This window comes from Equus przewalskii, chromosome 27 (assembly GCF_037783145.1).
Source record: "Equus przewalskii isolate Varuska chromosome 27, EquPr2, whole genome shotgun sequence".
NCBI lineage: Eukaryota > Metazoa > Chordata > Mammalia > Perissodactyla > Equidae > Equus > Equus przewalskii.
This window is the reverse complement of record NC_091857.1, coordinates 16,305,784-16,319,109: the sequence shown is the minus strand read 5'-3', so window position 1 is coordinate 16,319,109 and position 13,326 is coordinate 16,305,784. Positions and strand designations below refer to the sequence as shown.

The following is a 13,326-nucleotide window of genomic DNA, read 5'->3' as shown; positions in this document are numbered from 1 at the left end:
AGAAACATAACATTGGCAACTTCCAAGAAAAGGAACTTGGAGGCTGGGACGTGGGTTGGGAGAGACTTTTCATTACATGTCTTTTTGTTTCATTTGAGTTTAAGCTGCATGCAGTTCAGATCCTGGGTGTGGACATGGCACTGCTTGTCAAGCCATGCTGTGGCAGGTGTTCCACATATAAAATAGAGGAAAATGGGCATGGATGTTGGCTCAGGGCCAGTCTTCCAAAAAAAAAAAAAAAAACTAAATTATTAGCCTGAGAAATAAAATAGACATTCTAATTTTTCTTAAAACAATCATTCTAAAAGACTGGCAGTTTTGAAGCTCTTTTTCCTAAAAGCTCAACAAAACTTCCCCACTCTAAAAAAAGAAATGGATTTTTTTTTAATTCTACTAAGAAAAACAAGATGAACCAGCCAGGGTTTTTTACCTTTACCCCTAAAGGGACAGGCCAAAGAGATGAGCCAAGGAAAAAAAAGTCACTGGAATAGAGATGGTGAAAAAGATGGACAAAATCTGAAAGTGCGAAAGGGGAAGCTACATTAAGCCAAGTATTTATTTCGATGTCCCTCATTTCAGAAAAAGATGTCATCAGACTTAGTACATTATATACCACACAAAAATGCAATGGCCATAAAAATAAACCAATTGTTCAATAAAAATTGACCAGTCACTCACTCAACAGAGGCACAGAGTTTTGTAAAGAAACCAAAGAGAAAGTTGTGACGCGTGACCTCGTAAAGAAAACACCATGCCATGCAATGAATAATCGACCCAATAAGAGGCTTACAGCAGTTATTATAAGCTCACACAGCTGTTATTTATAATATCTTTAAATGCAGGCAGAAGTCATAGTAACAAAACATAATTAAGTAAAAGCCATTGTATAAGGGACCAAAGCAATGGAATCTAGATAAGCAGCCCCGCCATGATCTGTTTAAGTTAAGGATGGATTTCGGACCATCTGAGGAAAGGAACGACTGCATATTGTTCAAACTGTCCTCCATAATTACTACCCTCCTCTGCAGGCTTTTGCTGCATAGTGGGTGGTTGTGAATTTAATGTTATACTTCCTGACAAGTGCCTGGAGACATTCTCAGGTGCTTCGATAAGACAGAATGATGGGTTTTAATCATCAGCCAAGTTAACACTGAATTAACATCCTTTAACATAAGCTGATGAATGTTCCCATCCCATGTGGAAGTAGAAGATCTAGCTACTTCTGCACAGAAGTGAGCTGATGAGAGGGTCAAGATTTCCCGTAAGCACATTTTTGGCCCATTCCAACATATTCATAAATGGAGGATTGATGCTCAAAATTTGACCAAAGTTTAGTATTTTTACCTCATAAAGATAAAGACATGTATTATCAAAAGTTCATCTTAGTCATTTTCTAAAGTCAGAAAAGCACTCAGAGAACATTTAAATTTGAGCAAATGGCTTCATGGTAAAAGACCAAAAATAAACTAGTTACAAAAGTATGTCTTGATAACTAAATTGGTTGACTTACACGGATGTAAGCAAAAAAACAGTTAAATGCCGGAGGAGGCTTAAATAAGAAAGCCAATTTGGCTATATTTTATCTGAAGTTATTCTTTCTGGCAGTGTATCAGTTAGAATAAGTTTCAGCTTCATTTAACAGAAAAATCAAAATAACAGTGGCTGAAACAAGAAAATTTTATTTCTCTTTCACATAAACGATAGGCAATTCAGGGCTGCTACCGTGGCTCCATAGTCATCAGGGACCAAGGTTCCCCCTATCTTTTTCCTCAACATCTTAGCCACGTTAAGGTGGTTCCCATCTGCAAGGTCATCTGCATGGTTCAAGATGGCAGCTACAGGTTTTGCCGACATGCCTGAATATGAAAAGGGAGGAGGAAAGGGGGCACAATTCCCAAGTGAGTATTGGGGAAATATAATTAAAAACAAAATCTTGGGGCTGACATGGTGGCATGGTGGTTAAGTTCTCGTGCTCCACTTCAGTGGCCCAGGGTTTACAGTTTCAGATCCCTGGGACGGACATACACACTGCTGTGGCAGCGTCCCACATGCAAAATAGAGGAAGATAGGCACAGATGTTAGCTCAGGGCCCATCTTACTCACAAAAACAAAACAGAAAACTTCTCCCAATCCAGAAAGCCTCACCACAAATGAGGTAGAACAAGAAAATTCTTTTACTATTAAATAAGCATTAAACTAGAATGTAATGAACGTCATGGGCAATATAGTAAGAGATTGCAAAGACAAAGAGAAATCTCACTTTTCACCTGCATAGCCAGGAGGATACGACTCATTAGATACATGTTCTCAAGATAAGCAATAACTAGTCCTTAAGTCAGAAGACTTGACAGCACCATTTTATTTCACATAGTTCATCTTAAATTTGACTGGCAACTGAGGTGCCTATTGTGTTAGTGAACTGACTGTATACAAAGGAGAAACAAACTTCTCATATCTTTGTAATAGGAAGTAGTTTCACAAGGTGGAGCCCAGTCACCTAAAGTTAGGCTCCTACCCTCCTGCTGAAACTCAGAGATAGGGCACTGTCTTCCTTGGATGTTTATTATATAGAAAGGAGATGGTTCCTGAGTTCTTGTGAAGGGCATTCCTGGATCGAAAAGCTCACGAAAGGCCTATCTAGTTTTCAAAAGAATTTATATACACTTGAAAGAGAAGAGAAAGTACTACCAAGTGGAAGTTTCTAAAGTAAATGCTCTAAGAAAAAGGAGAGCAGGGAAATTCTTCCCTTATTTTCAACATGGAGAATTAAACCTCCTACTTTTAATTTGTAATTGTCCTTCCATGCGTCAACAGCCTTTAAGAGATGGTCCCATTTGCAATAGCGACCAAAATTACAGGAATTATCTTAGCAAGAAATGAACAAAAACTAAGGTGGAAAATTTTAAAACCCTCTGAAGGACATAAAAGAAGAATTGAGCAAAAGGAAAGGCATACTTGGTTTTAGCATGAGAATAATCTCAACATAATATAAACGTCAATTACTCACAAGATTTTTTTTATCCTTTTAATATAATAAATAACGACTTTTTTTAGACTAGATAACACTGAAGTTCATTTTTCAAAAAGCCAATAGGCAAAAATAGCCAGGAAAACTATAACAGAGAAGAACAATGCAGGAGCACAGGCCCTTCTAAATGTTAAAATATATTACAAAGCCTTAACAGTTTTTTCAGTATTGTCTGACCCGTGAATAAAAAGACCAAATCACAGAATAGAATGTCTAGAAATGGACCAAAATACATAAGAGGAATGAGGATGGCAACTCAGATCAATAGGGAAAAGACAAGCTATTTAATATAAGCTGTTGGGACAACTGGGTAGCCATCTGGGAAAAAATTAAAATAGAACTCAAATCTCACAAGGAACACCAAAACAAACCATTAATGAACCAAAAATTGAAATAATAAAAACAGAAAGCCATAAGTACTAGAAGAAAACAAGGAAAGCCCTTTCTGACTATGACTCCGACATCCAGCAGTCTTAAAAGACAAGACCGATCAATTCAACCACATAATCAAACCTGTGTGATAAAACGAAATGAACCAGAGAATCAAAAACAAAAAACCTATAAGCAAAATCAAAAGACAGATGAGAAATCGGTAACGATATTTGAAATTTACTTTAGACAAAGACCTAACATCCCTAAAATATACTGTATGTTTCAACAAACAAGAAAACAAGCAATAAAAATGGATAAAGGAAATGAATAGATAACTCACCAAAAAGGAAATATAAATAGGTCTCAAATAAATGAAAAAGATGTGCAACCTCCTTCATAATATAAGGAATACAAATTAAAAATACCTCATTTTTACATGTCAGGTAGATAAAAAACCAAAAGTTTGATAATACGCGGTGTTGATTAAACTGTGGAAAAATCAGCATTCTCATAAATTGCTGGCAAGGCTATAACTTGGCACAACCCCTAATGGAATGTGATTGGGCAACATCAACATCTACAAGAATAAGAAATTCATAATACTCTTGAAATTAGCAATTCCAATTCTAGCATTTTATTGTACAGAAATACTTTCACATATGTAAAATGGTATATGTACACAGTTACTCACCGAAGCATTTTTTTAATAGCATAAAATCAGGAACAATCCAATAAAATATTATGCAGCCATAAAAAGAATATGGAAGCTACTTGTATACTGTTATATAATTATCTGCAAAATATATTAATAAATGCAAAAAAAGATGTAGAACAATTTATATAGTATGCTGCCTGCAATTTATGCAGAAAGGGCAGAAAAATAACATTTATGCTTGTTTACATGGTAATAAAGTTCATTTCCATTTCTCTCCCTCTCCCCCCTTCCACTCCCCCACATATATATACATTAAAAATCTCAGGAAAAATGAAATAAAGTCATTGGTGTTTTTGACCAAGCAGATCTCTTACCATTTTCAAAGTAACAATTAAAATTTTAAAAACAAGATCTCTATTGAGCACACACAAATTAAGCCATAATTAAATCTGCTTTCTGTCAAAGCTGAAGAAAACTCAATTAAAATCATAAATGCTTATATTTTTCTAAAATATTTTTATATCTAATTTTTTTTTCTTTTTTTGAGGAAATTTGGCCCTAAGCTAACATCTGTTGCCAATCTTCCTCTTTTTTTCGCCAAAGCCCCAGTACCTAGTTGTTATATCCCAGCTGTTTCATTCTAGCTCTTCTATGTCGGACGCCATCACAGCATGGCTTGATGAATGGATCCGTGCCCAGGATCTGAACCTGCAAACCCCAGGGCACCAAAACAGAGCATGCGAACTTAACAACTCAGCCACAAGGCCAACCCTATACCTAATTATTTAAATGCCCAGCAGTAGAAGCCCTAGGCCTAAAGTCTTTTTACTGAACGTTGAACTGCAAAGGTCAGACTTGCAGTGTATCAGGAAGAGAACAGGCGTATGATTCCGATGATATTTCTATGTAGGTAACATGTTTATAATTTAGCAAAAGGGTTGCCTTTTACCAACTGTGATAAATTACTTTTTTCAGTTCAATCAGATGGAATTGCATTGGTAAAACTGACTTTTTAAAATTTTTTTAATTGGCCAGGATTTGACCATTCCTACTTAGAGTCTTCCCAAGGTAGCTTCTTTGAAATTTTAAAATTCTGTGTAAAATAGGAGGTAGCATAAATGAATCCCTGTTGGAAAGCAGCTCCCCGTCTACAAAGTTCTGGCAATTGACCTAACTGTTATATTTGGTGAAAAAAGAGCCTTCTGAGAACTCACCTTCCACAGCATCTCTCACATAATTTATAATTCAGGGAACTATTTCACAGAGTTTGCCTGGATTACTAGATCTCATCATCTTTCCAAACAAATTTTTTTATACTTCAGTTTTGGGGTTTTTTTGTGGGTTTTTTTTGAGGAAGCTTAGCCCTGAGCTAACATCCGCTGCCAATCTTCCTCTTTTTTTTTTTTTTTTTGCTGAGGAAGATAGGCCCTGAGCTAGCATCTATGCCCACCTTCCTCTACTTTATATGTGGGATGCCTGCCACAGCATGGCTTGATAAGAGGTGCATATACCCACACCCAAGATTCAAACCAGTGAACCCCGGGCCACCAAAGCAGAGCACACGAACTTAACCACTGCACCACTGGGCTAGCCCCATGAGTTTTTATTTAAGTCAATCCAAACCTTCATATGAAAAATGTGAATGCAGTAGGTAGGGTGCCAGTGCAGGAAGCAAACAGGATGCTTGATGTGGTTTAAAAATAAATCCGAAGAAGTCACCCAGAAGCAAATCTTCTCTGTTTTAGGAGGTGTTTGAGGGTCTTCTTTAGTCAAGCCAAGGTAAGGAATAAGGGGAACAGGCCCACATAGGGTAGGTGACGGGCTCATGAGGGTGAAAAAGAAGCTTTTGTTTTTCCAGCAAGGTTTATTGTTCAAGGAAACAGCAGGTGGCAAAGCTGTCACCTGTGAGGAAATGAGTGTTTTTACATGAAGAATCCAGAGTCTTCTTGGGAGGGAAGGTACCAATAGTCTAAATCTGCTCCCAGAGCCTTGAAATTAGGAAAACTCCTTCTGGGTCAACCAAGGTGGCCCTCAAGACAGTTACCTGGAAAGGATAGTGAGTCTGACCGAGGACTCAGGGTTTGTGAAGGAACTGGAAGTAGCTGTCAGAGGAGGAAGAAGTGCTGGTTTGAGCACAGCGTGCAGCTGATGAATCTGGCCTCAGCAGTTGTGTTTGGAAAACAAGCGCTTAAGCCTGTGAGTTGGCACCAAGAGAACTTTGTAAACCAGCTGTGTCCTCAGTCTCTGATGGTGTTTGGAAATCCCGGTGTTTGCAAATATGACCGATGTGACTGAAGTCCTTAAACAATTGGGTGGGTCCTTAAGAAGGAGGTTCTAGACTTCCTATTGATGGGTACCAGAGACACTAATTGAACTAATAAGAGAATGCAGTCATCTGTCCCCAGTTTTGAGGCAGCAATGCAAATCTGAAAACATTCTATGTGAATTTCTGAAATTTTGTTTTTTATATCAGCTCACTAATGACATTCTCTCAGCTGACTGTGGTTCTTTGTTTCCCAGGTGGTGAGAAAGTGTAAAACTCAAATGCCTTCAGGCATGAGGCTGGTAAAACAATTGTGTCATATAATTGGCAAACTGAAGGGTGCATCTCTCCCCCAGGGGAATCCAAATTCAATGCTATTTAAAAATCTGAGCTGATTAAGACAAAGAAAAAATATCATAAGTCTGCAGTCTGAATTCAGCATCTCGGCTGCCACTCTGATACTCTACAACTTCAGTGTATCTAGAACCTGTTTTAATTTATTCAATTCTGTTTCTGCTCCCCCAAGGTCATGTAGGAAGACTTTTAACAGATGCTGTAGAGAAGAATCAACACTTTACTAAACCAAAACTCAGTCCAAGTTCCAGTTCCTAGAGACCTAGAACGACTAAGACCATTCTGTTCCTCAAGAAGCTCCCAGACACAGTTTGATATTGTCAACACAATTCCTTCGGTTTCTGGTCTCCTGTTCCCTCCAATGACAAGGAATACTTTTCTACAACAGAGTTGGATAAATCCACTTTTACTTTCTTTAAAGTCAGGTTTTTGTGTAATACTTATAAGACTCATTTCTTTTATTGCAAGTATTAGAACCCATTACCAGCTCTTGCCTACCCACACCTCATCCTCTTTGTTCCTCCTGCCACTGAAGCCCCTGGACACCCAAAAATTCTGGCTTACATCCCTGATCGTGCCTTCTGCACTGCACACCCAGCAGAGCTCCTGGCACATCGTGTGCTTTTCATGTGCTTAATGATTTCAATGAGTTTTGTTGGCTTGGAATTCCGGTTAATGTTCCTGATCTTTCTCTTTGTGAATCTCGTAATATGGACCTGCCTCTTTGGATCATAAACCCATTAAACGCAGATGTAGTTTCCTAGACTCTGAACCTTGCCTTCTCTGTAGTTTGACCTGACGTTCTAACTTTGATTTTCTCTTCTGGAACCTGAGCACCCTTCGTCGCCTTCTCTCCTCCATGAACAGATGTTTCTGCACTAAGATGCATTTTTTTTTCTGCACTATCAGCTCCTCAAGCTCACAGTTTTCCTGGTTCTTCTCAGTTTTTCCTATCCTCTTTTTACTCATAATTCCCCTGATACTTTTGAAGGTATCTTTCTGTAAAGCTGCTTTTAGAGAGGCAAGAAATGTAGAGTGTAAAAGTAGAATAGTAAAAGACTTAAGTCATACACTAGAGACTTCATCTTTAGCGAAAACTTAATCTCCACCATCCATTAAAAAGGGTAAAGCATCACTAGGAAGATTTGGCTACAGAATAAAGGTTCTTCCTATATCTAGCTTATTCATCCCACTCTGTTCCTTTCTTTTAGTCCTCAAATTATCTGGGTTTCTTTCATCAAAGAAAACATCCAAATGATTATTTGGTTGTGTGATAGACAATTTGGGGCCATTTAATCACTCGGTGGTTACCTAAGAAGCTGCTCTCTACTTTTTCTAACGATTTATTTCCTGTGTGATTTCTACTTCGAGTTTTCATTTTAATTAATGAAATCCATCCTCATTCCGCAGCCACAGGACCTTTCTGACCACCTGTACATTCGGTTCTGCCAATACAGTCACTTCTTTTCTTTCTCATGAAATTCCCAAAGGCACAGTGATTAAGTCTCAATAGACAACCTTCCCTTTAGGAATAATTTTTTAAAAACATGAATAACCTAATAAAACACCAGATTCTTCTAAATCTGCTTTCTAAATATATGCTACATTTTAGGGGTGAGAGTGGTGAAAAAGAAAAGTCAAACTCAAAATCACTCCAAGTCATCATGATTTCACAAATTTCACACATTTATTCTTCGGCGAAATTCTAGAATTACAATACTCTGTAAATATGGGATGAAGGCCACTCTCAGAGGCCAGTCTACTGTGCCTTGTCATTCACTTTTGACTTGATTACTATACTATACCTACAATAATAGTCTTTTTTTTTTTTTTTTGAGGAAGATTAGCCCTGAGTTACCATCTGCTGCCAATCCTCTTCTTTTTGCTGAGGAAGACTGGCCCTGAGCTAACATCCATGCCCATCTTCCTCTACTTTATATGTGGGACGCCTACCACAGCATGGCGAATCCCTGGCCGCCGAAGCAGAACGTGCGCACTTAACCACTGCACCACTGGGCCAGCTCCAATAATAGTCTATTTTGATTGTTTCAAAACTGATACATTTCTTAAAATCACAACTCATTTGGTTACTAAGTGCAAATAAATAGCATATGAATGTGCTGGAAGCCCAGGCAATTTCAATTTCCCCAAATCACCACCCCCTACCCAGTCAGTTTAGCTCACTTTCCACACAACCATTATTACGTGAAGATTTGATTCCAAGGCAGAGGGAAAAACCTACTCAACCCTTCGTGGAGGAATTCTACCAAGTGAATTCCTAAAGAGAAACACATTTAGAGTTCTGATTTGGACTGTACCAAGTACATCCATATTTCCGGAACGATGACACTCAACTCTGCTCTGGCATCAAGAAGAGAGGAGTGACAAGATGGGTTAGTGCTGGCAGTGGGGCTAGGAAAGAGGGAAGTGGCAGGCATGTGAAGGACTAGGTATAATGACCACAGGATTTGGTCAGCTGGACCAACAGAATAAGGAAGTTCCTGACGTCAGAGAGAAAAGGGAACTCTGTGGCACACACAAACCAGGAAGTTCCCATAAAGGATGTGTGTAGAATGCATGTTCATAAGCAAGAGAATGTCCCTCTATTTCACCTTAAATACTTCTTATGAAATATTTTTGGACTTTTCTAAGAAGAAAATTGCAATTGCTTGCTATTGCCAGAAATTGCCTTGTAGCCTGGCATCATGGGAATTTGCCTGTTTTTCTGTGGCTGCCACCCAAAACTGTTAACCACTAAGTCAAAGTTAAATATAAGCTAAAATTAAATTACTTCCCTTCCTTGTTTATGTATTTCTGCTGAATGAGGACATTTTAACAGTGATATTATATTCATTAGGAGGATGGAGTGTCACAGCAAGTCAATCATAATGAAAACACCAAGATATTCTTGTATGTTTTTTCACAATCTACTATGTTCGGTCAGAATAAAATAAAATTCAGGATGTCTAGTGACGTGACACTATAAATAGATGTAACTGCACTTCATCTCTCAATGTGAATAGATACAGATGACAGAAATTTGTGAGTTGTGTTCAACAGATTCCAAAGAACAATATCTAAATTTCCACCTACTAAAGCAAGTTTTTTAGGATTAAACTTAAAGCTGTTTTTCATAACGGAAAACTACTCCTCTAGAAATAACCAAGGAAGAATACATTGTGTTTTCAAAGGGAAGAGAATCATGACCAAACATATCAACACTCACAAAAACGGAGGGTGGAGGAGTATGTTAAGTGTGGACATGTTAGAATCTTGAACACAGGAATGTTTAGAAGACAAGAAATAGATCAGCAATTCTGAATCGTTTTGGAATTGCTACCTAAAATCCACAATTACAGTCATGTGTCACTTAACAACAGGAATACATTCTGAGAAATGCATCGGTAGGCCACTTCATTGTTGTGCAAACATCACTGAATGCACTTACACAGACATAGATGGTATAGCCTACTACACACCTAGGGTATATGGTACTGATCTTGTGGAACCACCATCATATATGGGGTCCATCAGTGATCGAAACATTGTTATGTGGCACATAACTGCATATTTTTTGTTTCATGATATATCCCATCCTCTGGAAGCAGGCAACCACTCCCACAGTTGTCACACTTAACTGTATTTGGATATCAGTTTAAGAATATAACTATGTATGCAGGCATGTGACAAAACCAAAGTTATTATCAGGCACAGCCAGTGATTTTCTGAGAAATCCCAGGCACGCTTAACTCCCTACATAAGAATCATAACATGTTCAATTACACTACCCAGTTCCTTCTACTTTCACCTAAGCTTTCACCTAAGCTAGGAAAGGAGAGTGGAGAAAATTAAATTCTGAGCATACCAATCAAGAAGAAGTTTTCCCATATGTTGTAGCTATTTTAGAGTGCAATGTAGAACAGTTATCAATAATATTTGTACAGTAAAAGAAAAGTTTTGCACTAAGAAGAAACACCTGATATTAGACCCTTCCCACACTTTTCTAAATTAGGTGACTCCTCTATTCTCCTGTAATGTGGCCCATGAGGGGTTCTAGGATGCATGCTTCTTTGAAACAGCTAAGAAATTTATTCATTTACAAAACATTTAATAAGTAGTTACAGGGAAATACAAACAAGTCCACAAACAATCACAAAAGAGGATGGTCTGCCAAAGGGGAAGTTGAGAGTTCTTTGGGCACATAGTAGAGACCCCCAAGCTAAAGCGTAGAAGAGGAGGCCAGGAAGATTTTTTCTGAGGGTTGAATGGAGGGCATGGAATCTTGAAGGATGAGAAAACAGGGGTTTGGAGAGTGTTGAGTGAAGGTCCGAGGAAGAGAATATAAGAGCAAGGCATCTTTTAGAGACTGAAAGAAATGGCTGGAGTGTCAGTGGTGGAAAGAAAAGTGCGAAGGACAAGGGGGAAAAGCAGAAGGAGAAATAGGAAAAATGGTGAATAAGCAGGAGCAGAGGTGGAGGAGAGAAGGTGGATATGCCAAAATATCTGGCTGGGGAAATGAGTAGACAAGATCTAGCAGAGGTAGCTCTATTATCAGTGTTTTTCAGGAATTTTGATTTTTTTCCAGAGGGGAAAAATGAAGCCACTTAAAGCTGAAAGCATGTGGAAATGATACAAAGAGAATTATGTCTTAGAAATATCATTTCAGCTACGTTAGAGATTATGAATTAGTCCAGAAGAAAAGTGCCGGTGACTTGGACCAGACCCTGATAGTGGAGATAGAAAGAATTGGATGGAATCGAGATGCATTGAAGGAGCAGACACAACAGAACATGGTGAAGACTGGGTTGTGAGACTAAAGGAAGAGAGAATTAGGCAGGGGAGGAAATGGAGATATAGGGAAATAGTGGTTAACAAGGAGGTTAATGGTCAGAAGGAAGCCAAGTATAGAGAGAGAAAGGGGGGGTGTTGACAAAGACCATGCTTAAATATGCCATCTACCCTCAGAGATATTGCCTTTATGGGCCCAAACAAAATTTCCAGAGATGGACCTTAGAAGAAATAGAACACCAGAGAGCTATCCATGAGTTAGATTTGATCGTTAAGCTGAAAGAGCTCTTAAAAGAATAGACCCTGAAATTTAATCAAAATTAGGCCCTTTCCAGTCATAGTTTTCTCTATTTTTCTTTTTCTTTTGTTTTTAGTATAGCAGTGTGTGTGTGTGTGTGTGTGTGTGTGTGTGTGTATCTTCTGATGGGAATTTTGCATAATCAAGACTTTGTGTAGTCAAAAAGGAAATTATATAGTAAATATTCCTTGTAATTCTAATGCCACTCAAGATGGATAAGTTTCCTTGAAATATTAAAAACAATAATGCCTAGCAGGCTCTTGCCTAGCACTTGCTCAACTTTAAAAGTAAATACAAAAAGAAATATTTAGGTTAATTCCTGTCCCAATAAAAATATTGCTCTCCCATTATTGTGTCTGGGGAGTCAGACTACAGGTCAGCACCCAAGGAAAGATTTAACTTCCCTGTTCATGTAGACTTTTCCCCAAGATCCTAAATTCACCAAGGCTTATCTTTTTTCTAACCTGTAAGTGTCATTTGCCCTTGTTACATTCCTCTCTCCCTCACTTTCTCCATCCTCCCCTCTCTCTCAAAAATAAAAAAGCCTTCTGCATGTGCTGAGGGTTTGCTCCTTGGTTCACTGTGGAATGGAGCTGTCAATGAACAGTTTTTCTAAAATAGACTATTTTCTTAAGATTTCTTTTCTGTTTTTCCTTTTTCTCCCCAAAGCCCCTCGGTACATAGTTGTGTATTTTTAGTTGTGGGTCCTTCTAGTTGTGGCATGTGGGATGCCGCCTCAGCATGGCTTGATGAGCGGTGCCATGTCTGCGCCCAGGATTCCAAACGGCGAAACCCTGGACTGCCGAAGCAGAGAATGCGAACTTAACGACTAGGCCACGGGGCCAGCCCTGTAAAATAGACTATTTTCTGTTCAATTAGATTAGATACCCACCCCAGTGGACACTGACCTATTGGCCATCAAGCTCCAGACTCATAGCCTAGTGCTTATTAGACATCTTTCGAGGATGAATGGAAGGGACAATAAAAATACAACTTGGGCCCATTCAGAGATATAAGGACAGAGAAAGGAAGCTGAAGACTTCCCCTGGTGCCTTGAGACCTGTAGTGGTAACAATGGGACTCTACGTACCCTGGGTCACTGCCCATTAGTTTTCTATTGCTGCTGTAAGAATTTTCCACAGACTTGGAGGCTTGAAACAACACAAAGTTACTATTTTACAATTCTGGAGGACGAAAGTCCAAAAGCACTCTCACTGTGCTAAATTTAAGGTGTCATCGGGGCTGGTGCCTTCTGGAGTCTCCTTTTGACTTCCCAGCATCTGGATGCCACCTGCAATCCTTGACTTGTGGCTCCTTTCTGCATCTTCAAGTCCAGCCACCCAGCACCTGTTCTCCTCTCTGATCTCTGCTACGATCTGTCACCACATCTCCCTCTATGACCCTGCCGCCTCCCTCTTTCACTTATGAGGCCCCTTGGGATTCCATTGGGGCCACATGGATAACCCAGGAAACTCTCCACATCCCAAGACCCTTGCCTTAATCACACCTGTAAAGTCCCTTTCACCATGTAAGTTCACATGCTCACAGGCTCTGGGAGTAGAAGGTGG

At 39.0% G+C, this 13,326-nt stretch overlaps 1 long non-coding RNA gene across 2 annotated transcripts in view; it reads right to left on the bottom strand.

Annotated features, from left to right (window-relative positions):
* The window catches only part of LOC103565902 (uncharacterized), a 201,513-nt gene that overhangs the window by 92,586 nt on the left and 95,601 nt on the right, over nucleotides 1-13,326 (bottom strand). The window contains exon 8 of one of the 2 annotated variants that reach the window (XR_011533934.1): nucleotides 1,664-1,856. The exons of the other annotated variant lie outside the window; for it this stretch is intronic. This is a non-coding gene — a long non-coding RNA (uncharacterized lncRNA). Of the gene's footprint in view, nucleotides 1-1,663; nucleotides 1,857-13,326 lie in introns of those variants that run through there. 2 annotated transcript variants of the gene reach the window in all.